The following is a 24672-nucleotide window of genomic DNA, read 5'->3' as shown; positions in this document are numbered from 1 at the left end:
AAGAAGCGGCTTCTTCGCACACAGAGCATTGTGGCGAGCGCAGGGAGCTCCTGAGAGCGGTTTGTGCCGAAAGAAGCCCGGGACCGGCACTTAGCTTCGGAGAGCTGCGTATCTGCGTCTTCTGCGTGTCTTGCCGCTCTACACTCAGCCAAAAGCTTTTCCACCATATCTTGCAAGGAGAAACTCTGCCAGGAAAGAAAACATCCAAAATCTTGTTCTAAAGCTTGCACGGGGGTCTGCAAAGAGTTTGGCAAGAATGAAAGGTAGTTGTCCAAAACTCGTTCTTTTCCAATAGAATAACCATGGAAAAGGCAGGAGAGTGGTAAAGTACTGTTTTCTCTAAGTCTGAAGGCTGCCCACACTGTGCCTGTGTGCTGCAGCTTGCATCTTCGCCTTTGGGAAGCTGCCGCTCGCCGATTCTCCCGGAGGCGAAGAAACGGCTTCTTCGCACACAGAGCATTGTGGCGAGCGCAGGGAGCTCCTGAGAGCGGTTTGTGCCGAAAGAAGCCCGGGACCGGAACTTAGCTTCGGAGAGCTGCGTATCTGCGTCTTCTGCGTGTCTTGCCGCTCTACACTCAGCAAAAAGCTTTTCCACCATATCTTGCAAGGAGAAACTCTGCCAGGAAAGAAAACATCCAAAATCTTGTTCTAAAGCTTGCAAGGGGGTCTGCAAAGAGTTTGGCAAGAATGAAAGGTAGTTGTCCAAAACTCGTTCTTTTCCAATAGAATAACCATGGAAAAGGCAGGAGAGTGGTAAAGTACTGTTTTCTCTAAGTCTGAAGGCTGCCCACACTGTGCCTGTGTGCTGCAGCTTGCATCTTCGCCTTTGGGAAGCTGCCGCTCGCCGATTCTCCCGCAGGCGAAGAAGCGGCTTCTTCGCACACAGAGCATTGTGGCGAGCGCAGGGAGCTCCTGAGAGCGGTTTGTGCCGAAAGAAGCCCGGGACCGGCACTTAGCTTCGGAGAGCTGCGTATCTGCGTCTTTTGCGTGTCTTGCCGCTCTACACTCAGCAAAAAGCTCTTCCACCATATCTTGCAAGGAGAAACTCTGCCAGGAAAGAAAACATCCAAAATCTTGTTCTAAAGCTTGCACGGGGGTCTGCAAAGAGTTTGGCAAGAATGAAAGGTAGTTGTCCAAAACTCGTTCTTTTCCAATAGAATAACCATGGAAAAGGCAGGAGAGTGGTAAAGTACTGTTTTCTCTAAGTCTGAATGCTGCCCACACTGTGCCTGTGTGCTGCAGCTTGCATCTTCGCCTTTGGGAAGCTGCCGCTCGCCGATTCTCCCGGAGGCGAAGAAGCGGCTTCTTCGCACACAGAGCATTGTGGCGAGCGCAGGGAGCTCCTGAGAGCGGTTTGTGCCGAAAGAAGCCCGGGACCGGCACTTAGCTTCGGAGAGCTGCGTATCTGCGTCTTCTGCGTGTCTTGCCGCTCTACACTCAGCAAAAAGCTTTTCCACCATATCTTGCAAGGAGAAACTCTGCCAGGAAAGAAAACATCCAAAATCTTGTTCTAAAGCTTGCACGGGGGTCTGCAAAGAGTTTGGCAAGAATGAAAGGTAGTTGTCCAAAACTCGTTCTTTTCCAATAGAATAACCATGGAAAAGGCAGGAGAGTGGTAAAGTACTGTTTTCTCTAAGTCTGAAGGCTGCCCACACTGTGCCTGTGTGCTGCAGCTTGCATCTTCGCCTTTGGGAAGCTGCCGCTCGCCGATTCTCCCGCAGGCGAAGAAACGGCTTCTTCGCACACAGAGCATTGTGGCGAGCGCAGGGAGCTCCTGAGAGCGGTTTGTGCCGAAAGAAGCCCGGGACCGGCACTTAGCTTCGGAGAGCTGCGTATCTGCGTCTTCTGCGTGTCTTGCCGCTCTACACTCAGCAAAAAGCTTTTCCACCATATCTTGCAAGGAGAAACTCTGCCAGGAAAGAAAACATCCAAAATCTTGTTCTAAAGCTTGCACGGGGGTCTGCAAAGAGTTTGGCAAGAATGAAAGGTAGTTGTCCAAAACTCGTTCTTTTCCAATAGAATAACCATGGAAAAGGCAGGAGAGTGGTAAAGTACTGTTTTCTCTAAGTCTGAAGGCTGCCCACACTGTGCCTGTGTGCTGCAGCTTGCATCTTCGCCTTTGGGAAGCTGGCGCTCGCCGATTCTCCCGGAGGCGAAGAAGCGGCTTCTTCGCACACAGAGCATTGTGGCGAGCGCAGGGAGCTCCTGAGAGCGGTTTGTGCCGAAAGAAGCCCGGGACCGGCACTTAGCTTCGGAGAGCTGCGTATCTGCGTCTTCTGCGTGTCTTGCCGCTCTACACTCAGCCAAAAGCTTTTCCACCATATCTTGCAAGGAGAAACTCTGCCAGGAAAGAAAACATCCAAAATCTTGTTCTAAAGCTTGCACGGGGGTCTGCAAAGAGTTTGGCAAGAATGAAAGGTAGTTGTCCAAAACTCGTTCTTTTCCAATAGAATAACCATGGAAAAGGCAGGAGAGTGGTAAAGTACTGTTTTCTCGAAGTCTGAAGGCTGCCCACACTGTGCCTGTGTGCTGCAGCTTGCATCTTCGCCTTTGGGAAGCTGCCGCTCGCCGATTCTCCCGGAGGCGAAGAAGCGGCTTCTTCGCACACAGAGCATTGTGGCGAGCGCAGGGAGCTCCTGAGAGCGGTTTGTGCCGAAAGAAGCCCGGGACCGGCACTTAGCTTCGGAGAGCTGCGTATCTGCGTCTTCTGCGTGTCTTGCCGCTCTACACTCAGCCAAAAGCTTTTCCACCATATCTTGCAAGGAGAAACTCTGCCAGGAAAGAAAACATCCAAAATCTTGTTCTAAAGCTTGCACGGGGGTCTGCAAAGAGTTTGGCAAGAATGAAAGGTAGTTGTCCAAAACTCGTTCTTTTCCAATAGAATAACCATGGAAAAGGCAGGAGAGTGGTAAAGTACTGTTTTCTCTAAGTCTGAAGGCTGCCCACACTGTGCCTGTGTGCTGCAGCTTGCATCTTCGCCTTTGGGAAGCTGCCGCTCGCCGATTCTCCCGGAGGCGAAGAAGCGGCTTCTTCGCACACAGAGCATTGTGGCGAGCGCAGGGAGCTCCTGAGAGCGGTTTGTGCCGAAAGAAGCCCGGGACCGGAACTTAGCTTCGGAGAGCTGCGTATCTGCGTCTTCTGCGTGTCTTGCCGCTCTACACTCAGCCAAAAGCTTTTCCACCATATCTTGCAAGGAGAAACTCTGCCAGGAAAGAAAACATCCAAAATCTTGTTCTAAAGCTTGCACGGGGGTCTGCAAAGAGTTTGGCAAGAATGAAAGGTAGTTGTCCAAAACTCGTTCTTTTCCAATAGAATAACCATGGAAAAGGCAGGAGAGTGGTAAAGTACTGTTTTCTCTAAGTCTGAAGGCTGCCCACACTGTGCCTGTGTGCTGCAGCTTGCATCTTCGCCTTTGGGAAGCTGCCGCTCGCCGATTCTCCCGGAGGCGAAGAAGCGGCTTCTTCGCACACAGAGCATTGTGGCGAGCGCAGGGAGCTCCTGAGAGCGGTTTGTGCCGAAAGAAGCCCGGGACCGGCACTTAGCTTCGGAGAGCTGCGTATCTGCGTCTTCTGCGTGTCTTGCCGCTCTACACTCAGCAAAAAGCTTTTCCACCATATCTTGCAAGGAGAAACTCTGCCAGGAAAGAAAACATCCAAAATCTTGTTCTAAAGCTTGCACGGGGGTCTGCAAAGAGTTTGGCAAGAATGAAAGGTAGTTGTCCAAAACTCGTTCTTTTCCAATAGAATAACCATGGAAAAGGCAGGAGAGTGGTAAAGTACTGTTTTCTCGAAGTCTGAAGGCTGCCCACACTGTGCCTGTGTGCTGCAGCTTGCATCTTCGCCTTTGGGAAGCTGCCGCTCGCCGATTCTCCCGCAGGCGAAGAAACGGCTTCTTCGCACACAGAGCATTGTGGCGAGCGCAGGGAGCTCCTGAGAGCGGTTTGTGCCGAAAGAAGCCCGGGACCGGAACTTAGCTTCGGAGAGCTGCGTATCTGCGTCTTCTGCGTGTCTTGCCGCTCTACACTCAGCAAAAAGCTTTTCCACCATATCTTGCAAGGAGAAACTCTGCCAGGAAAGAAAACATCCAAAATCTTGTTCTAAAGCTTGCACGGGGGTCTGCAAAGAGTTTGGCAAGAATGAAAGGTAGTTGTCCAAAACTCGTTCTTTTCCAATAGAATAACCATGGAAAAGGCAGGAGAGTGGTAAAGTACTGTTTTCTCTAAGTCTGAAGGCTGCCCACACTGTGCCTGTGTGCTGCAGCTTGCATCTTCGCCTTTGGGAAGCTGCCGCTCGCCGATTCTCCCGGAGGCGAAGAAGCGGCTTCTTCGCACACAGAGCATTGTGGCGAGCGCAGGGAGCTCCTGAGAGCGGTTTGTGCCGAAAGAAGCCCGGGACCGGCACTTAGCTTCGGAGAGCTGCGTATCTGCGTCTTTTGCGTGTCTTGCCGCTCTACACTCAGCAAAAAGCTCTTCCACCATATCTTGCAAGGAGAAACTCTGCCAGGAAAGAAAACATCCAAAATCTTGTTCTAAAGCTTGCACGGGGGTCTGCAAAGAGTTTGGCAAGAATGAAAGGTAGTTGTCCAAAACTCGTTCTTTTCCAATAGAATAACCATGGAAAAGGCAGGAGAGTGGTAAAGTACTGTTTTCTCTAAGTCTGAATGCTGCCCACACTGTGCCTGTGTGCTGCAGCTTGCATCTTCGCCTTTGGGAAGCTGCCGCTCGCCGATTCTCCCGGAGGCGAAGAAGGGGCTTCTTCGCACACAGAGCATTGTGGCGAGCGCAGGGAGCTCCTGAGAGCGGTTTGTGCCGAAAGAAGCCCGGGACCGGCACTTAGCTTCGGAGAGCTGCGTATCTGCGTCTTCTGCGTGTCTTGCCGCTCTACACTCAGCCAAAAGCTTTTCCACCATATCTTGCAAGGAGAAACTCTGCCAGGAAAGAAAACATCCAAAATCTTGTTCTAAAGCTTGCACGGGGGTCTGCAAAGAGTTTGGCAAGAATGAAAGGTAGTTGTCCAAAACTCGTTCTTTTCCAATAGAATAACCATGGAAAAGGCAGGAGAGTGGTAAAGTACTGTTTTCTCTAAGTCTGAAGGCTGCCCACACTGTGCCTGTGTGCTGCAGCTTGCATCTTCGCCTTTGGGAAGCTGCCGCTCGCCGATTCTCCCGGAGGCGAAGAAGCGGCTTCTTCGCACACAGAGCATTGTGGCGAGCGCAGGGAGCTCCTGAGAGCGGTTTGTGCCGAAAGAAGCCCGGGACCGGCACTTAGCTTCGGAGAGCTGCGTATCTGCGTCTTCTGCGTGTCTTGCCGCTCTACACTCAGCCAAAAGCTTTTCCACCATATCTTGCAAGGAGAAACTCTGCCAGGAAAGAAAACATCCAAAATCTTGTTCTAAAGCTTGCACGGGGGTCTGCAAAGAGTTTGGCAAGAATGAAAGGTAGTTGTCCAAAACTCGTTCTTTTCCAATAGAATAACCATGGAAAAGGCAGGAGAGTGGTAAAGTACTGTTTTCTCGAAGTCTGAAGGCTGCCCACACTGTGCCTGTGTGCTGCAGCTTGCATCTTCGCCTTTGGGAAGCTGCCGCTCGCCGATTCTCCCGGAGGCGAAGAAGCGGCTTCTTCGCACACAGAGCATTGTGGCGAGCGCAGGGAGCTCCTGAGAGCGGTTTGTGCCGAAAGAAGCCCGGGACCGGCACTTAGCTTCGGAGAGCTGCGTATCTGCGTCTTCTGCGTGTCTTGCCGCTCTACACTCAGCCAAAAGCTTTTCCACCATATCTTGCAAGGAGAAACTCTGCCAGGAAAGAAAACATCCAAAATCTTGTTCTAAAGCTTGCACGGGGGTCTGCAAAGAGTTTGGCAAGAATGAAAGGTAGTTGTCCAAAACTCGTTCTTTTCCAATAGAATAACCATGGAAAAGGCAGGAGAGTGGTAAAGTACTGTTTTCTCTAAGTCTGAAGGCTGCCCACACTGTGCCTGTGTGCTGCAGCTTGCATCTTCGCCTTTGGGAAGCTGCCGCTCGCCGATTCTCCCGGAGGCGAAGAAGCGGCTTCTTCGCACACAGAGCATTGTGGCGAGCGCAGGGAGCTCCTGAGAGCGGTTTGTGCCGAAAGAAGCCCGGGACCGGCACTTAGCTTCGGAGAGCTGCGTATCTGCGTCTTCTGCGTGTCTTGCCGCTCTACACTCAGCAAAAAGCTTTTCCACCATATCTTGCAAGGAGAAACTCTGCCAGGAAAGAAAACATCCAAAATCTTGTTCTAAAGCTTGCACGGGGGTCTGCAAAGAGTTTGGCAAGAATGAAAGGTAGTTGTCCAAAACTCGTTCTTTTCCAATAGAATAACCATGGAAAAGGCAGGAGAGTGGTAAAGTACTGTTTTCTCTAAGTCTGAAGGCTGCCCACACTGTGCCTGTGTGCTGCAGCTTGCATCTTCGCCTTTGGGAAGCTGCCGCTCGCCGATTCTCCCGGAGGCGAAGAAACGGCTTCTTCGCACACAGAGCATTGTGGCGAGCGCAGGGAGCTCCTGAGAGCGGTTTGTGCCGAAAGAAGCCCGGGACCGGAACTTAGCTTCGGAGAGCTGCGTATCTGCGTCTTCTGCGTGTCTTGCCGCTCTACACTCAGCAAAAAGCTTTTCCACCATATCTTGCAAGGAGAAACTCTGCCAGGAAAGAAAACATCCAAAATCTTGTTCTAAAGCTTGCACGGGGGTCTGCAAAGAGTTTGGCAAGAATGAAAGGTAGTTGTCCAAAACTCGTTCTTTTCCAATAGAATAACCATGGAAAAGGCAGGAGAGTGGTAAAGTACTGTTTTCTCGAAGTCTGAAGGCTGCCCACACTGTGCCTGTGTGCTGCAGCTTGCATCTTCGCCTTTGGGAAGCTGCCGCTCGCCGATTCTCCCGGAGGCGAAGAAGCGGCTTCTTCGCACACAGAGCATTGTGGCGAGCGCAGGGAGCTCCTGAGAGCGGTTTGTGCCGAAAGAAGCCCGGGACCGGCACTTAGCTTCGGAGAGCTGCGTATCTGCGTCTTTTGCGTGTCTTGCCGCTCTACACTCAGCAAAAAGCTCTTCCACCATATCTTGCAAGGAGAAACTCTGCCAGGAAAGAAAACATCCAAAATCTTGTTCTAAAGCTTGCACGGGGGTCTGCAAAGAGTTTGGCAAGAATGAAAGGTAGTTGTCCAAAACTCGTTCTTTTCCAATAGAATAACCATGGAAAAGGCAGGAGAGTGGTAAAGTACTGTTTTCTCTAAGTCTGAATGCTGCCCACACTGTGCCTGTGTGCTGCAGCTTGCATCTTCGCCTTTGGGAAGCTGCCGCTCGCCGATTCTCCCGGAGGCGAAGAAGGGGCTTCTTCGCACACAGAGCATTGTGGCGAGCGCAGGGAGCTCCTGAGAGCGGTTTGTGCCGAAAGAAGCCCGGGACCGGCACTTAGCTTCGGAGAGCTGCGTATCTGCGTCTTCTGCGTGTCTTGCCGCTCTACACTCAGCCAAAAGCTTTTCCACCATATCTTGCAAGGAGAAACTCTGCCAGGAAAGAAAACATCCAAAATCTTGTTCTAAAGCTTGCACGGGGGTCTGCAAAGAGTTTGGCAAGAATGAAAGGTAGTTGTCCAAAACTCGTTCTTTTCCAATAGAATAACCATGGAAAAGGCAGGAGAGTGGTAAAGTACTGTTTTCTCTAAGTCTGAAGGCTGCCCACACTGTGCCTGTGTGCTGCAGCTTGCATCTTCGCCTTTGGGAAGCTGCCGCTCGCCGATTCTCCCGGAGGCGAAGAAGCGGCTTCTTCGCACACAGAGCATTGTGGCGAGCGCAGGGAGCTCCTGAGAGCGGTTTGTGCCGAAAGAAGCCCGGGACCGGCACTTAGCTTCGGAGAGCTGCGTATCTGCGTCTTCTGCGTGTCTTGCCGCTCTACACTCAGCCAAAAGCTTTTCCACCATATCTTGCAAGGAGAAACTCTGCCAGGAAAGAAAACATCCAAAATCTTGTTCTAAAGCTTGCACGGGGGTCTGCAAAGAGTTTGGCAAGAATGAAAGGTAGTTGTCCAAAACTCGTTCTTTTCCAATAGAATAACCATGGAAAAGGCAGGAGAGTGGTAAAGTACTGTTTTCTCGAAGTCTGAAGGCTGCCCACACTGTGCCTGTGTGCTGCAGCTTGCATCTTCGCCTTTGGGAAGCTGCCGCTCGCCGATTCTCCCGGAGGCGAAGAAGCGGCTTCTTCGCACACAGAGCATTGTGGCGAGCGCAGGGAGCTCCTGAGAGCGGTTTGTGCCGAAAGAAGCCCGGGACCGGCACTTAGCTTCGGAGAGCTGCGTATCTGCGTCTTCTGCGTGTCTTGCCGCTCTACACTCAGCCAAAAGCTTTTCCACCATATCTTGCAAGGAGAAACTCTGCCAGGAAAGAAAACATCCAAAATCTTGTTCTAAAGCTTGCACGGGGGTCTGCAAAGAGTTTGGCAAGAATGAAAGGTAGTTGTCCAAAACTCGTTCTTTTCCAATAGAATAACCATGGAAAAGGCAGGAGAGTGGTAAAGTACTGTTTTCTCTAAGTCTGAAGGCTGCCCACACTGTGCCTGTGTGCTGCAGCTTGCATCTTCGCCTTTGGGAAGCTGCCGCTCGCCGATTCTCCCGGAGGCGAAGAAGCGGCTTCTTCGCACACAGAGCATTGTGGCGAGCGCAGGGAGCTCCTGAGAGCGGTTTGTGCCGAAAGAAGCCCGGGACCGGCACTTAGCTTCGGAGAGCTGCGTATCTGCGTCTTCTGCGTGTCTTGCCGCTCTACACTCAGCAAAAAGCTTTTCCACCATATCTTGCAAGGAGAAACTCTGCCAGGAAAGAAAACATCCAAAATCTTGTTCTAAAGCTTGCACGGGGGTCTGCAAAGAGTTTGGCAAGAATGAAAGGTAGTTGTCCAAAACTCGTTCTTTTCCAATAGAATAACCATGGAAAAGGCAGGAGAGTGGTAAAGTACTGTTTTCTCTAAGTCTGAAGGCTGCCCACACTGTGCCTGTGTGCGGCAGCTTGCATCTTCGCCTTTGGGAAGCTGCCGCTCGCCGATTCTCCCGGAGGCGAAGAAGCGGCTTCTTCGCACACAGAGCATTGTGGCGAGCGCAGGGAGCTCCTGAGAGCGGTTTGTGCCGAAAGAAGCCCGGGACCGGCACTTAGCTTCGGAGAGCTGCGTATCTGCGTCTTCTGCGTGTCTTGCCGCTCTACACTCAGCAAAAAGCTTTTCCACCATATCTTGCAAGGAGAAACTCTGCCAGGAAAGAAAACATCCAAAATCTTCTTCTAAAGCTTGCACGGGGGTCTGCAAAGAGTTTGGCAAGAATGAAAGGTAGTTGTCCAAAACTCGTTCTTTTCCAATAGAATAACCATGGAAAAGGCAGGAGAGTGGTAAAGTACTGTTTTCTCTAAGTCTGAAGGCTGCCCACACTGTGCCTGTGTGCTGCAGCTTGCATCTTCGCCTTTGGGAAGCTGCCGCTCGCCGATTCTCCCGCAGGCGAAGAAGCGGCTTCTTCGCACACAGAGCATTGTGGCGAGCGCAGGGAGCTCCTGAGAGCGGTTTGTGCCGAAAGAAGCCCGGGACCGGCACTTAGCTTCGGAGAGCTGCGTATCTGCGTCTTTTGCGTGTCTTGCCGCTCTACACTCAGCAAAAAGCTCTTCCACCATATCTTGCAAGGAGAAACTCTGCCAGGAAAGAAAACATCCAAAATCTTGTTCTAAAGCTTGCACGGGGGTCTGCAAAGAGTTTGGCAAGAATGAAAGGTAGTTGTCCAAAACTCGTTCTTTTCCAATAGAATAACCATGGAAAAGGCAGGAGAGTGGTAAAGTACTGTTTTCTCTAAGTCTGAATGCTGCCCACACTGTGCCTGTGTGCTGCAGCTTGCATCTTCGCCTTTGGGAAGCTGCCGCTCGCCGATTCTCCCGGAGGCGAAGAAGGGGCTTCTTCGCACACAGAGCATTGTGGCGAGCGCAGGGAGCTCCTGAGAGCGGTTTGTGCCGAAAGAAGCCCGGGACCGGCACTTAGCTTCGGAGAGCTGCGTATCTGCGTCTTCTGCGTGTCTTGCCGCTCTACACTCAGCCAAAAGCTTTTCCACCATATCTTGCAAGGAGAAACTCTGCCAGGAAAGAAAACATCCAAAATCTTGTTCTAAAGCTTGCACGGGGGTCTGCAAAGAGTTTGGCAAGAATGAAAGGTAGTTGTCCAAAACTCGTTCTTTTCCAATAGAATAACCATGGAAAAGGCAGGAGAGTGGTAAAGTACTGTTTTCTCTAAGTCTGAAGGCTGCCCACACTGTGCCTGTGTGCTGCAGCTTGCATCTTCGCCTTTGGGAAGCTGCCGCTCGCCGATTCTCCCGCAGGCGAAGAAGCGGCTTCTTCGCACACAGAGCATTGTGGCGAGCGCAGGGAGCTCCTGAGAGCGGTTTGTGCCGAAAGAAGCCCGGGACCGGCACTTAGCTTCGGAGAGCTGCGTATCTGCGTCTTCTGCGTGTCTTGCCGCTCTACACTCAGCAAAAAGCTTTTCCACCATATCTTGCAAGGAGAAACTCTGCCAGGAAAGAAAACATCCAAAATCTTGTTCTAAAGCTTGCACGGGGGTCTGCAAAGAGTTTGGCAAGAATGAAAGGTAGTTGTCCAAAACTCGTTCTTTTCCAATAGAATAACCATGGAAAAGGCAGGAGAGTGGTAAAGTACTGTTTTCTCTAAGTCTGAATGCTGCCCACACTGTGCCTGTGTGCTGCAGCTTGCATCTTCGCCTTTGGGAAGCTGCCGCTCGCCGATTCTCCCGGAGGCGAAGAAGCGGCTTCTTCGCACACAGAGCATTGTGGCGAGCGCAGGGAGCTCCTGAGAGCGGTTTGTGCCGAAAGAAGCCCGGGACCGGCACTTAGCTTCGGAGAGCTGCGTATCTGCGTCTTCTGCGTGTCTTGCCGCTCTACACTCAGCCAAAAGCTTTTCCACCATATCTTGCAAGGAGAAACTCTGCCAGGAAAGAAAACATCCAAAATCTTGTTCTAAAGCTTGCACGGGGGTCTGCAAAGAGTTTGGCAAGAATGAAAGGTAGTTGTCCAAAACTCGTTCTTTTCCAATAGAATAACCATGGAAAAGGCAGGAGAGTGGTAAAGTACTGTTTTCTCTAAGTCTGAAGGCTGCCCACACTGTGCCTGTGTGCTGCAGCTTGCATCTTCGCCTTTGGGAAGCTGCCGCTCGCCGATTCTCCCGGAGGCGAAGAAGCGGCTTCTTCGCACACAGAGCATTGTGGCGAGCGCAGGGAGCTCCTGAGAGCGGTTTGTGCCGAAAGAAGCCCGGGACCGGCACTTAGCTTCGGAGAGCTGCGTATCTGCGTCTTCTGCGTGTCTTGCCGCTCTACACTCAGCCAAAAGCTTTTCCACCATATCTTGCAAGGAGAAACTCTGCCAGGAAAGAAAACATCCAAAATCTTGTTCTAAAGCTTGCACGGGGGTCTGCAAAGAGTTTGGCAAGAATGAAAGGTAGTTGTCCAAAACTCGTTCTTTTCCAATAGAATAACCATGGAAAAGGCAGGAGAGTGGTAAAGTACTGTTTTCTCTAAGTCTGAAGGCTGCCCACACTGTGCCTGTGTGCTGCAGCTTGCATCTTCGCCTTTGGGAAGCTGCCGCTCGCCGATTCTCCCGCAGGCGAAGAAGCGGCTTCTTCGCACACAGAGCATTGTGGCGAGCGCAGGGAGCTCCTGAGAGCGGTTTGTGCCGAAAGAAGCCCGGGACCGGCACTTAGCTTCGGAGAGCTGCGTATCTGCGTCTTCTGCGTGTCTTGCCGCTCTACACTCAGCAAAAAGCTTTTCCACCATATCTTGCAAGGAGAAACTCTGCCAGGAAAGAAAACATCCAAAATCTTGTTCTAAAGCTTGCACGGGGGTCTGCAAAGAGTTTGGCAAGAATGAAAGGTAGTTGTCCAAAACTCGTTCTTTTCCAATAGAATAACCATGGAAAAGGCAGGAGAGTGGTAAAGTACTGTTTTCTCTAAGTCTGAAGGCTGCCCACACTGTGCCTGTGTGCTGCAGCTTGCATCTTCGCCTTTGGGAAGCTGCCGCTCGCCGATTCTCCCGCAGGCGAAGAAGCGGCTTCTTCGCACACAGAGCATTGTGGCGAGCGCAGGGAGCTCCTGAGAGCGGTTTGTGCCGAAAGAAGCCCGGGACCGGCACTTAGCTTCGGAGAGCTGCGTATCTGCGTCTTCTGCGTGTCTTGCCGCTCTACACTCAGCAAAAAGCTTTTCCACCATATCTTGCAAGGAGAAACTCTGCCAGGAAAGAAAACATCCAAAATCTTGTTCTAAAGCTTGCACGGGGGTCTGCAAAGAGTTTGGCAAGAATGAAAGGTAGTTGTCCAAAACTCGTTCTTTTCCAATAGAATAACCATGGAAAAGGCAGGAGAGTGGTAAAGTACTGTTTTCTCTAAGTCTGAAGGCTGCCCACACTGTGCCTGTGTGCTGCAGCTTGCATCTTCGCCTTTGGGAAGCTGCCGCTCGCCGATTCTCCCGGAGGCGAAGAAGCGGCTTCTTCGCACACAGAGCATTGTGGCGAGCGCAGGGAGCTCCTGAGAGCGGTTTGTGCCGAAAGAAGCCCGGGACCGGCACTTAGCTTCGGAGAGCTGCGTATCTGCGTCTTCTGCGTGTCTTGCCGCTCTACACTCAGCAAAAAGCTTTTCCACCATATCTTGCAAGGAGAAACTCTGCCAGGAAAGAAAACATCCAAAATCTTGTTCTAAAGCTTGCACGGGGGTCTGCAAAGAGTTTGGCAAGAATGAAAGGTAGTTGTCCAAAACTCGTTCTTTTCCAATAGAATAACCATGGAAAAGGCAGGAGAGTGGTAAAGTACTGTTTTCTCTAAGTCTGAAGGCTGCCCACACTGTGCCTGTGTGCTGCAGCTTGCATCTTCGCCTTTGGGAAGCTGCCGCTCGCCGATTCTCCCGGAGGCGAAGAAGCGGCTTCTTCGCACACAGAGCATTGTGGCGAGCGCAGGGAGCTCCTGAGAGCGGCTTGTGCCGAAAGAAGCCCGGGACCGGCACTTAGCTTCGGAGAGCTGCGTATCTGCGTCTTCTGCGTGTCTTGCCGCTCTACACTCAGCCAAAAGATTTTCCACCATATCTTGCAAGGAGAAACTCTGCCAGGAAAGAAAACATCCAAAATCTTGTTCTAAAGCTTGCACGGGGGTCTGCAAAGAGTTTGGCAAGAATGAAAGGTAGTTGTCCTAAACTCGTTCTTTTCCAATAGAATAACCATGGAAAAGGCAGGAGAGTGGTAAAGTACTGTTTTCTCTAAGTCTGAAGGCTGCCCACACTGTGCCTGTGTGCTGCAGCTTGCATCTTCGCCTTTGGGAAGCTGCCGCTCGCCGATTCTCCCGGAGGCGAAGCGGCTTCTTCGCACACAGAGCATTGTGGCGAGCGCGGGGAGCTCCTGAGAGCGGTTTGTGCCGAAAGAAGCCCGGGACCGGCACTTAGCTTCGGAGAGCTGCGTATCTGCGTCTTCTGCGTGTCTTGCCGCTCTACACTCAGCCAAAAGCTTTTCCACCATATCTTGCAAGGAGAAACTCTGCCAGGAAAGAAAACATCCAAAATCTTGTTCTAAAGCTTGCACGGGGGTCTGCAAAGAGTTTGGCAAGAATGAAAGGTAGTTGTCCAAAACTCGTTCTTTTCCAATAGAATAACCATGGAAAAGGCAGGAGAGTGGTAAAGTACTGTTTTCTCTAAGTCTGAATGCTGCCCACACTGTGCCTGTGTGCTGCAGCTTGCATCTTCGCCTTTGGGAAGCTGCCGCTCGCCGATTCTCCCGGAGGCGAAGAAGCGGCTTCTTCGCACACAGAGCATTGTGGCGAGCGCAGGGAGCTCCTGAGAGCGGTTTGTGCCGAAAGAAGCCCGGGACCGGCACTTAGCTTCGGAGAGCTGCGTATCTGCGTCTTCTGCGTGTCTTGCCGCTCTACACTCAGCCAAAAGCTTTTCCACCATATCTTGCAAGGAGAAACTCTGCCAGGAAAGAAAACATCCAAAATCTTGTTCTAAAGCTTGCACGGGGGTCTGCAAAGAGTTTGGCAAGAATGAAAGGTAGTTGTCCAAAACTCGTTCTTTTCCAATAGAATAACCATGGAAAAGGCAGGAGAGTGGTAAAGTACTGTTTTCTCTAAGTCTGAAGGCTGCCCACACTGTGCCTGTGTGCTGCAGCTTGCATCTTCGCCTTTGGGAAGCTGCCGCTCGCCGATTCTCCCGGAGGCGAAGAAGCGGCTTCTTCGCACACAGAGCATTGTGGCGAGCGCAGGGAGCTCCTGAGAGCGGTTTGTGCCGAAAGAAGCCCGGGACCGGCACTTAGCTTCGGAGAGCTGCGTATCTGCGTCTTCTGCGTGTCTTGCCGCTCTACACTCAGCCAAAAGCTTTTCCACCATATCTTGCAAGGAGAAACTCTGCCAGGAAAGAAAACATCCAAAATCTTGTTCTAAAGCTTGCACGGGGGTCTGCAAAGAGTTTGGCAAGAATGAAAGGTAGTTGTCCAAAACTCGTTCTTTTCCAATAGAATAACCATGGAAAAGGCAGGAGAGTGGTAAAGTACTGTTTTCTCTAAGTCTGAAGGCTGCCCACACTGTGCCTGTGTGCTGCAGCTTGCATCTTCGCCTTTGGGAAGCTGCCGCTCGCCGATTCTCCCGGAGGCGAAGAAGCGGCTTCTTCGCACACAGAGCATTGTGGCGAGCGCAGGGAGCTCCTGAGAGCGGTTTGTGCCGAAAGAAGCCCGGGACCGGCACTTAGCTTCGGAGAGCTGCGTATCTGCGTCTTCTGCGTGTCTTGCCGCTCTACACTCAGCAAAAAGCTTTTCCACCATATCTTGCAAGGAGAAACTCTGCCAGGAAAGAAAACATCCAAAATCTTGTTCTAAAGCTTGCACGGGGGTCTGCAAAGAGTTTGGCAAGAATGAAAGGTAGTTGTCCAAAACTCGTTCTTTTCCAATAGAATAACCATGGAAAAGGCAGGAGAGTGGTAAAGTACTGTTTTCTCTAAGTCTGAAGGCTGCCCACACTGTGCCTGTGTGCTGCAGCTTGCATCTTCGCCTTTGGGAAGCTGCCGCTCGCCGATTCTCCCGCAGGCGAAGAAGCGGCTTCTTCGCACACAGAGCATTGTGGCGAGCGCAGGGAGCTCCTGAGAGCGGTTTGTGCCGAAAGAAGCCCGGGACCGGCACTTAGCTTCGGAGAGCTGCGTATCTGCGTCTTCTGCGTGTCTTGCCGCTCTACACTCAGCCAAAAGCTTTTCCACCATATCTTGCAAGGAGAAACTCTGCCAGGAAAGAAAACATCCAAAATCTTGTTCTAAAGCTTGCACGGGGGTCTGCAAAGAGTTTGGCAAGAATGAAAGGTAGTTGTCCAAAACTCGTTCTTTTCCAATAGAATAACCATGGAAAAGGCAGGAGAGTGGTAAAGTACTGTTTTCTCTAAGTCTGAAGGCTGCCCACACTGTGCCTGTGTGCTGCAGCTTGCATCTTCGCCTTTGGGAAGCTGCCGCTCGCCGATTCTCCCGGAGGCGAAGAAGCGGCTTCTTCGCACACAGAGCATTGTGGCGAGCGCAGGGAGCTCCTGAGAGCGGTTTGTGCCGAAAGAAGCCCGGGACCGGCACTTAGCTTCGGAGAGCTGCGTATCTGCGTCTTCTGCGTGTCTTGCCGCTCTACACTCAGCAAAAAGCTTTTCCACCATATCTTGCAAGGAGAAACTCTGCCAGGAAAGAAAACATCCAAAATCTTGTTCTAAAGCTTGCACGGGGGTCTGCAAAGAGTTTGGCAAGAATGAAAGGTAGTTGTCCAAAACTCGTTCTTTTCCAATAGAATAACCATGGAAAAGGCAGGAGAGTGGTAAAGTACTGTTTTCTCTAAGTCTGAAGGCTGCCCACACTGTGCCTGTGTGCTGCAGCTTGCATCTTCGCCTTTGGGAAGCTGCCGCTCGCCGATTCTCCCGGAGGCGAAGAAGCGGCTTCTTCGCACACAGAGCATTGTGGCGAGCGCAGGGAGCTCCTGAGAGCGGTTTGTGCCGAAAGAAGCCCGGGACCGGCACTTAGCTTCGGAGAGCTGCGTATCTGCGTCTTCTGCGTGTCTTGCCGCTCTACACTCAGCCAAAAGCTTTTCCACCATATCTTGCAAGGAGAAACTCTGCCAGGAAAGAAAACATCCAAAATCTTGTTCTAAAGCTTGCACGGGGGTCTGCAAAGAGTTTGGCAAGAATGAAAGGTAGTTGTCCAAAACTCGTTCTTTTCCAATAGAATAACCATGGAAAAGGCAGGAGAGTGGTAAAGTACTGTTTTCTCTAAGTCTGAAGGCTGCCCACACTGTGCCTGTGTGCTGCAGCTTGCATCTTCGCCTTTGGGAAGCTGCCGCTCGCCGATTCTCCCGGAGGCGAAGAAGCGGCTTCTTCGCACACAGAGCATTGTGGCGAGCGCAGGGAGCTCCTGAGAGCGGCTTGTGCCGAAAGAAGCCCGGGACCGGCACTTAGCTTCGGAGAGCTGCGTATCTGCGTCTTCTGCGTGTCTTGCCGCTCTACACTCAGCCAAAAGCTTTTCCACCATATCTTGCAAGGAGAAACTCTGCCAGGAAAGAAAACATCCAAAATCTTGTTCTAAAGCTTGCACGGGGGTCTGCAAAGAGTTTGGCAAGAATGAAAGGTAGTTGTCCTAAACTCGTTCTTTTCCAATAGAATAACCATGGAAAAGGCAGGAGAGTGGTAAAGTACTGTTTTCTCTAAGTCTGAAGGCTGCCCACACTGTGCCTGTGTGCTGCAGCTTGCATCTTCGCCTTTGGGAAGCTGCCGCTCGCCGATTCTCCCGGAGGCGAAGCGGCTTCTTCGCACACAGAGCATTGTGGCGAGCGCGGGGAGCTCCTGAGAGCGGTTTGTGCCGAAAGAAGCCCGGGACCGGCACTTAGCTTCGGAGAGCTGCGTATCTGCGTCTTCTGCGTGTCTTGCCGCTCTACACTCAGCCAAAAGCTTTTCCACCATATCTTGCAAGGAGAAACTCTGCCAGGAAAGAAAACATCCAAAATCTTGTTCTAAAGCTTGCACGGGGGTCTGCAAAGAGTTTGGCAAGAATGAAAGGTAGTTGTCCAAAACTCGTTCTTTTCCAATAGAATAACCATGGAAAAGGCAGGAGAGTGGTAAAGTACTGTTTTCTCTAAGTCTGAAGGCTGCCCACACTGTGCCTGTGTGCTGCAGCTTGCATCTTCGCCTTTGGGAAGCTGCCGCTCGCCGATTCTCCCGCAGGCGAAGAAGCGGCTTCTTCGCACACAGAGCATTGTGGCGAGCGCAGGGAGCTCCTGAGAGCGGTTTGTGCCGAAAGAAGCCCGGGACCGGCACTTAGCTTCGGAGAGCTGCGTATCTGCGTCTTCTGCGTGTCTTGCCGCTCTACACTCAGCAAAAAGCTTTTCCACCATATCTTGCAAGGAGAAACTCTGCCAGGAAAGAAAACATCCAAAATCTTGTTCTAAAGCTTGCACGGGGGTCTGCAAAGAGTTTGGCAAGAATGAAAGGTAGTTGTCCAAAACTCGTTCTTTTCCAATAGAATAACCATGGAAAAGGCAGGAGAGTGGTAAAGTACTGTTTTCTCTAAGTCTGAAGGCTGCCCACACTGTGCCTGTGTGCTGCAGCTTGCATCTTCGCCTTTGGGAAGCTGCCGCTCGCCGATTCTCCCGGCAGGCGAAGAAGCGGCTTCTTCGCACACAGAGCATTGTGGCGAGCGCAGGGAGCTCCTGAGAGCGGTTTGTGCCGAAAGAAGCCCGGGACCGGCACTTAGCTTCGGAGAGCTGCGTATCTGCGTCTTCTGCGTGTCTTGCCGCTCTACACTCAGCAAAAAGCTTTTCCACCATATCTTGCAAGGAGAAACTCTGCCAGGAAAGAAAACATCCAAAATCTTGTTCTAAAGCTTGCACGGGGTCTGCAAAGAGTTTGGCAAGAATGAAAGGTAGTTGTCCAAAACTCGTTCTTTTCCAATAGAATAACCATGGAAAAGGCAGGAGAGTGGTAAAGTACTGTTTTCTCTAAGTCTGAAGGCTGCCCACACTGTGCCTGTGTGCTGCAGCTTGCATCTTCGCCTTTGGGAAGCTGCCGCTCGCCGATTCTCCCGGAGGCGAAGAAGCGGCTTCTTCGCACACAGAGCATTGTGGCGAGCGCAGGGAGCTCCTGAGAGCGGTTTGTGCCGAAAGAAGCCCGGGACCGGCACTTAGCTTCGGAGAGCTGCGTATCTGCGTCTTCTGCGTGTCTTGCCGCTCTACACTCAGCAAAAAGCTCTTCCACCATATCTTGCAAGGAGAAACTCTGCCAGGAAAGAAAACATCCAAAATCTTGTTCTAAAGCTTGCACGGGGGTCTGCAAAGAGTTTGGCAAGAATGAAAGGTAGTTGTCCAAAACTCGTTCTTTTCCAATAGAATAACCATGGAAAAGGCAGGAGAGTGGTAAAGTACTGTTTTCTCTAAGTCTGAAGGCTGCCCACACTGTGCCTGTGTGCTGCAGCTTGCATCTTCGCCTTTGGGAAGCTGCCGCTCGCCGATTCTCCCGGAGGCGAAGAAGCGGCTTCTTCGCACACAGAGCATTGTGGCGAGCGCAGGGAGCTCCTGAGAGCGGTTTGTGCCGAAAGAAGCCCGGGACCGGCACTTAGCTTCGGAGAGCTGCGTATCTGCGTCTTCTGCGTGTCTTGCCGCTCTACACTCAGCAAAAAGCTTTTCCACCATATCTTGCAAGGAGAAACTCTGCCAGGAAAGAAAACATCCAAAATCTTGTTCTAAAGCTTGCACGGGGGTCTGCAAAGAGTTTGGCAAGAATGAAAGGTAGTTGTCCAAAACTCGTTCTTTTCCAATAGAATAACCATGGAAAAGGCAGGAGAGTGGTAAAGTACTGTTTTCTCTAAGTCTGAAGGCTGCCCACACTGTGCCTGTGTGCTGCAGCTTGCATCTTCGCCTTTGGGAAGCTGCCGCTCGCCGATTCTCCCGGAGGCGAAGAAACGGCTTCTTCGCACACAGAGCATTGTGGCGAGCGCAGGGAGCTCCTGAGAGCGGTTTGTGCCGAAAGAAGCCCGGGACCGGCACTTAGCTTCGGAGAGCTGCGTATCTGCGTCTTCTGCGTGTCTTGCCGCTCTACACTCAGCAAAAGCTTTTCCACCATATCTTGCAAGGAGAAACTCTGCCAGGAAAGAAAACATCCAAAATCTTGTTCTAAAGCTTGCACGGGGGTCTGCAAAGAGTTTGGCAAGAATGAAAGGTAGTTGTCCAAAACTCGTTCTTTTCCAATAGAATAACCATGGAAAAGGCAGGAGAGTGGTAAAGTACTGTTTTCTCTAAGTCTGAAGGCTGCCCACACTGTGCCTGTGTGCTGCAGCTTGCATCTTCGCCTTTGGGAAGCTGCCGCTCGCCGATTCTCCCGGAGGCGAAGAAGCGGCTTCTTCGCACACAGAGCATTGTGGCGAGCGCAGGGAGCTCCTGAGAGCGGTTTGTGCCGAAAGAAGCCCGGGACCGGCACTTAGCTTCGGAGAGCTGCGTATCTGCGTCTTTTGCGTGTCTTGCCGCTCTACACTCAGCCAAAAAGCTTTTCCACCATATCTTGCAAGGAGAAACTCTGCCAGGAAGAAAACATCCAAAATCTTGCTTCTAAAGCTTGCACGGGGGTCTGCAAAGAGTTTGGCAAGAATGAAAGGTAGTTGTCCAAAACTCGTTCTTTTCCAATAGAATAACCATGGAAAAGGCAGGAGAGTGGTAAAGTACTGTTTTCTCTAAGTCTGAAGGCTGCCCACACTGTGCCTGTGTGCTGCAGCTTGCATCTTCGCCTTTGGGAAGCTGCCGCTCGCCGATTCTCCCGGAGGCGAAGAAGCGGCTTCTTCGCACACAGAGCATTGTGGCGAGCGCAGGGAGCTGCTGAGAGCGGTTTGTGCCGAAAGAAGCCCGGGACCGGCACTTAGCTTCGGAGAGCTGCGTATCTGCGTCTTCTGCGTGTCTTGCCGCTCTACACTCAGCAAAAAGCTTTTCCACCATATCTTGCAAGGAGAAACTCTGCCAGGAAAGAAAACATCCAAAATCTTGTTCTAAAGCTTGCACGGGGGTCTGCAAAGAGTTTGGCAAGAATGAAAGGTAGTTGTCCAAAACTCGTTCTTTTCCAATAGAATAACCATGGAAAAGGCAGGAGAGTGGTAAAGTACTGTTTTCTCTAAGTCTGAAGGCTGCCCACACTGTGCCTGTGTGCTGCAGCTTGCATCTTCGCCTTTGGGAAGCTGCCGCTCGCCGATTCTCCCGGAGGCGAAGAAGCGGCTTCTTCGCCACACAGAGCATTGTGGCGAGCGCAGGGAGCTCCTGAGAGCGGTTTGTGCCGAAAGAAGCCCGGGACCGGCACTTAGCTTCGGAGAGCTGCGTATCTGCGTCTTCTGCGTGTCTTGCCGCTCTACACTCAGCCAAAAGCTTTTCCACCATATCTTGCAAGGAGAAACTCTGCCAGGAAAGAAAACATCCAAAATCTTGTTCTAAAGCTTGCACGGGGGTCTGCAAAGAGTTTGGCAAGAATGAAAGGTAGTTGTCCAAAACTCGTTCTTTTCCAATAGAATAACCATGGAAAAGGCAGGAGAGTGGTAAAGTACTGTTTTCTCTAAGTCTGAAGGCTGCCCACACTGTGCCTGTGTGCTGCAGCTTGCATCTTCGCCTTTGGGAAGCTGCCGCTCGCCGATTCTCCCGGAGGCGAAGAAGCGGCTTCTTCGCACACAGAGCATTGTGGCGAGCGCAGGGAGCTCCTGAGAGCGGTTTGTGCCGAAAGAAGCCCGGGACCGGCACTTAGCTTCGGAGAGCTGCGTATCTGCGTCTTCTGCGTGTCTTGCCGCTCTACACTCAGCCAAAAGCTTTTCCACCATATCTTGCAAGGAGAAACTCTGCCAGGAAAGAAAACATCCAAAATCTTGTTCTAAAGCTTGCACGGGGGTCTGCAAAGAGTTTGGCAAGAATGAAAGGTAGTTGTCCAAAACTCGTTCTTTTCCAATAGAATAACCATGGAAAAGGCAGGAGAGTGGTAAAGTACTGTTTTCTCTAAGTCTGAAGGCTGCCCACACTGTGCCTGTGTGCTGCAGCTTGCATCTTCGCCTTTGGGAAGCTGCCGCTCGCCGATTCTCCCGGAGGCGAAGAAGCGGCTTCTTCGCACACAGAGCATTGTGGCGAGCGCAGGGAGCTCCTGAGAGCGGTTTGTGCCGAAAGAAGCCCGGGACCGGCACTTAGCTTCGGAGAGCTGCGTATCTGCGTCTTCTGCGTGTCTTGCCGCTCTACACTCAGCAAAAAGCTTTTCCACCATATCTTGCAAGGAGAAACTCTGCCAGGAAAGAAAACATCCAAAATCTGTTCTAAAGCTTGCACGGGGGTCTGCAAAGAGTTTGGCAAGAATGAAAGGTAGTTGTCCAAAACTCGTTCTTTTCCAATAGAAATAACCATGGAAAAGGCAGGAGAGTGGTAAAGTACTGTTTTCTCTAAGTCTGAAGGCTGCCCACACTGTGCCTGTGTGCTGCAGCTTGCATCTTCGCCTTTGGGAAGCTGCCGCTCGCCGATTCTCCCGGAGGCGAAGAAGCGGCTTCTTCGCACACAGAGCATTGTGGCGAGCGCAGGGAGCTGCTGAGAGCGGTTTGTGCCGAAAGAAGCCCGGGACCGGCACTTAGCTTCGGAGAGCTGCGTATCTGCGTCTTCTGCGTGTCTTGCCGCTCTACACTCAGCAAAAAGCTTTTCCACCATAATCTTGCAAGGAGAAACTCTGCCAGGAAAGAAAACATCCAAAATCTTGTTCTAAAGCTTGCACGGGGGTCTGCAAAGAGTTTGGCAAGAATGAAAGGTAGTTGTCCAAAACTCGTTCTTTTCCAATAGAATAACCATGGAAAAGGCAGGAGAGTGGTAAAGTACTGTTTTCTCTAAGTCTGAAGGCTGCCCACACTGTGCCTGTGTGCTGCAGCTTGCATCTTCGCCTTTGGGAAGCTGCCGCTCGCCGATTCTCCCGGAGGCGAAGAAGCGGCTTCTTCGCACACAGAGCATTGTGGCGAGCGCAGGAGCTGCCTGAGAGCGGTTTGTGCCGAAAGAAGCCCGGGACCGGCACTTAGCTTCGGAGAGCTGCGTATCTGCGTCTTCTGCGTGTCTTGCCGCTCTACACTCAGCAAAAGCTTTTCCACCATATCTTGCAAGGAGAAACTCTGCCAGGAAAGAAAACATCCAAAATCTTGTTCTAAAGCTTGCACGGGGGTCTGCAAAGAGTTTGGCAAGAATGAAAGGTAGTTGTCCAAAACTCGTTCTTTTCCAATAGAATAACCATGGAAAAGGCAGGAGAGTGGTAAAGTACTGTTTTCTCTAAGTCTGAATGCTGCCCACACTGTGCCTGTGTGCTGCAGCTTGCATCTTCGCCTTTGGGAAGCTGCCGCTCGCCGATTCTCCCGGAGGCGAAGAAGCGGCTTCTTCGCACACAGAGCATTGTGGCGAGCGCAGGGAGCTCCTGAGAGCGGTTTGTGCCGAAAGAAGCCCGGGACCGGCACTTAGCTTCGGAGAGCTGCGTATCTGCGTCTTCTGCGTGTCTTGCCGCTCTACACTCAGCCAAAAGCTTTTCCACCATATCTTGCAAGGAGAAACTCTGCCAGGAAAGAAAACATCCAAAATCTTGTTCTAAAGCTTGCACGGGGGTCTGCAAAGAGTTTGGCAAGAATGAAAGGTAGTTGTCCAAAACTCGTTCTTTTCCAATAGAATAACCATGGAAAAGGCAGGAGAGTGGTAAAGTACTGTTTTCTCGAAGTCTGAAGGCTGCCCACACTGTGCCTGTGTGCTGCAGCTTGCATCTTCGCCTTTGGGAAGCTGCCGCTCGCCGATTCTCCCGGAGGCGAAGAAGCGGCTTCTTCGCACACAGAGCATTGTGGCGAGCGCAGGGAGCTCCTGAGAGCGGTTTGTGCCGAAAGAAGCCCGGGACCGGCACTTAGCTTCGGAGAGCTGCGTATCTGCGTCTTCTGCGTGTCTTGCCGCTCTACACTCAGCAAAAAGCTTTTCCACCATATCTTGCAAGGAGAAACTCTGCCAGGAAAGAAAACATCCAAAATCTTGTTCTAAAGCTTGCACGGGGGTCTGCAAAGAGTTTGGCAAGAATGAAAGGTAGTTGTCCAAAACTCGTTCTTTTCCAATAGAATAACCATGGAAAAGGCAGGAGAGTGGTAAAGTACTGTTTTCTCGAAGTCTGAAGGCTGCCCACACTGTGCCTGTGTGCTGCAGCTTGCATCTTCGCCTTTGGGAAGCTGCCGCTCGCCGATTCTCCCGGAGGCGAAGAAGCGGCTTCTTCGCACACAGAGCATTGTGGCGAGCGCAGGGAGCTCCTGAGAGCGGCTTGTGCCGAAAGAAGCCCGGGACCGGCACTTAGCTTCGGAGAGCTGCGTATCTGCGTCTTCTGCGTGTCTTGCCGCTCTACACTCAGCCAAAAGCTTTTCCACCATATCTTGCAAGGAGAAACTCTGCCAGGAAAGAAAACATCCAAAATCTTGTTCTAAAGCTTGCACGGGGGTCTGCAAAGAGTTGGCAAGAATGAAAGGTAGTTGTCCAAAACTCGTTCTTTTCCAATAGAATAACCATGGAAAAGGCAGGAGAGTGGTAAAGTACTGTTTTCTCTAAGTCTGAAGGCTGCCCACACTGTGCCTGTGTGCTGCAGCTTGCATCTTCGCCTTTGGGAAGCTGCCGCTCGCCGATTCTCCCGGAGGCGAAGAAGCGGCTTCTTCGCACACAGAGCATTGTGGCGAGCGCAGGGAGCTCCTGAGAGCGGTTTGTGCCGAAAGAAGCCCGGGACCGGCACTTAGCTTCGGAGAGCTGCGTATCTGCGTCTTCTGCGTGTCTTGCCGCTCTACACTCAGCAAAAAGCTCTTCCACCATATCTTGCAAGGAGAAACTCTGCCAGGAAAGAAAACATCCAAAATCTTGTTCCTAAAGCTTGCACGGGGGTCTGCAAAGAGTTGGCAAGAATGAAAGGTAGTTGTCCAAAACTCGTTCTTTTCCAATAGAATAACCATGGAAAAGGCAGGAGAGTGGTAAAGTACTGTTTTCTCTAAGTCTGAATGCTGCCCACACTGTGCCTGTGTGCTGCAGCTTGCATCTTCGCCTTTGGGAAGCTGCCGCTCGCCGATTCTCCCGGAGGCGAAGAAGGGGCTTCTTCGCACACAGAGCATTGTGGCGAGCGCAGGGAGCTCCTGAGAGCGGTTTGTGCCGAAGAAGCCCGGGACCGGCACTTAGCTTCGGAGAGCTGCGTATCTGCGTCTTCTGCGTGTCTTGCCGCTCTACACTCAGCCAAAAGCTTTTCCACCATACTCATGCCAGGAAAGAAAACATCAAAATCTTGTTCTAAGCTTGCACGGGTCTGCAGAGTTGGCAGATGGGTAGTTGTCCAAAACTCGTTTTTCCATAAATATGGAAAAGGCAGGAGAGTGAGCCACACTGGTGTGCACTCTCGCCTTGAGTCCTGAGAGTGTGGTCAGCAAAAGCCTCTTCACGCAAGCTTGCAGGTCTGCAAAGAGTTGCAAGAATGAAGTTTCCAAGATACATAAAATGTACTGTTTCTCGAGCTGCCACTTCGGGGAATGCAGAGAAGCCCGGGACAGGCACATTAGCTTCCGGAAGCTGCGTTATCTGCCGTCTTCTGCGTGTCTGGGCCGCTCTACACGTCAGCCAAAAGCTTTTCCACC

The sequence above is a fragment of the Molothrus aeneus genome, unplaced genomic scaffold (assembly GCF_037042795.1).
Source record: "Molothrus aeneus isolate 106 unplaced genomic scaffold, BPBGC_Maene_1.0 scaffold_351, whole genome shotgun sequence".
Taxonomy (NCBI): domain Eukaryota; kingdom Metazoa; phylum Chordata; class Aves; order Passeriformes; family Icteridae; genus Molothrus; species Molothrus aeneus.
The sequence above is the reverse complement of the archived record's forward strand: the minus strand, read 5'-3'. Positions refer to the sequence as shown.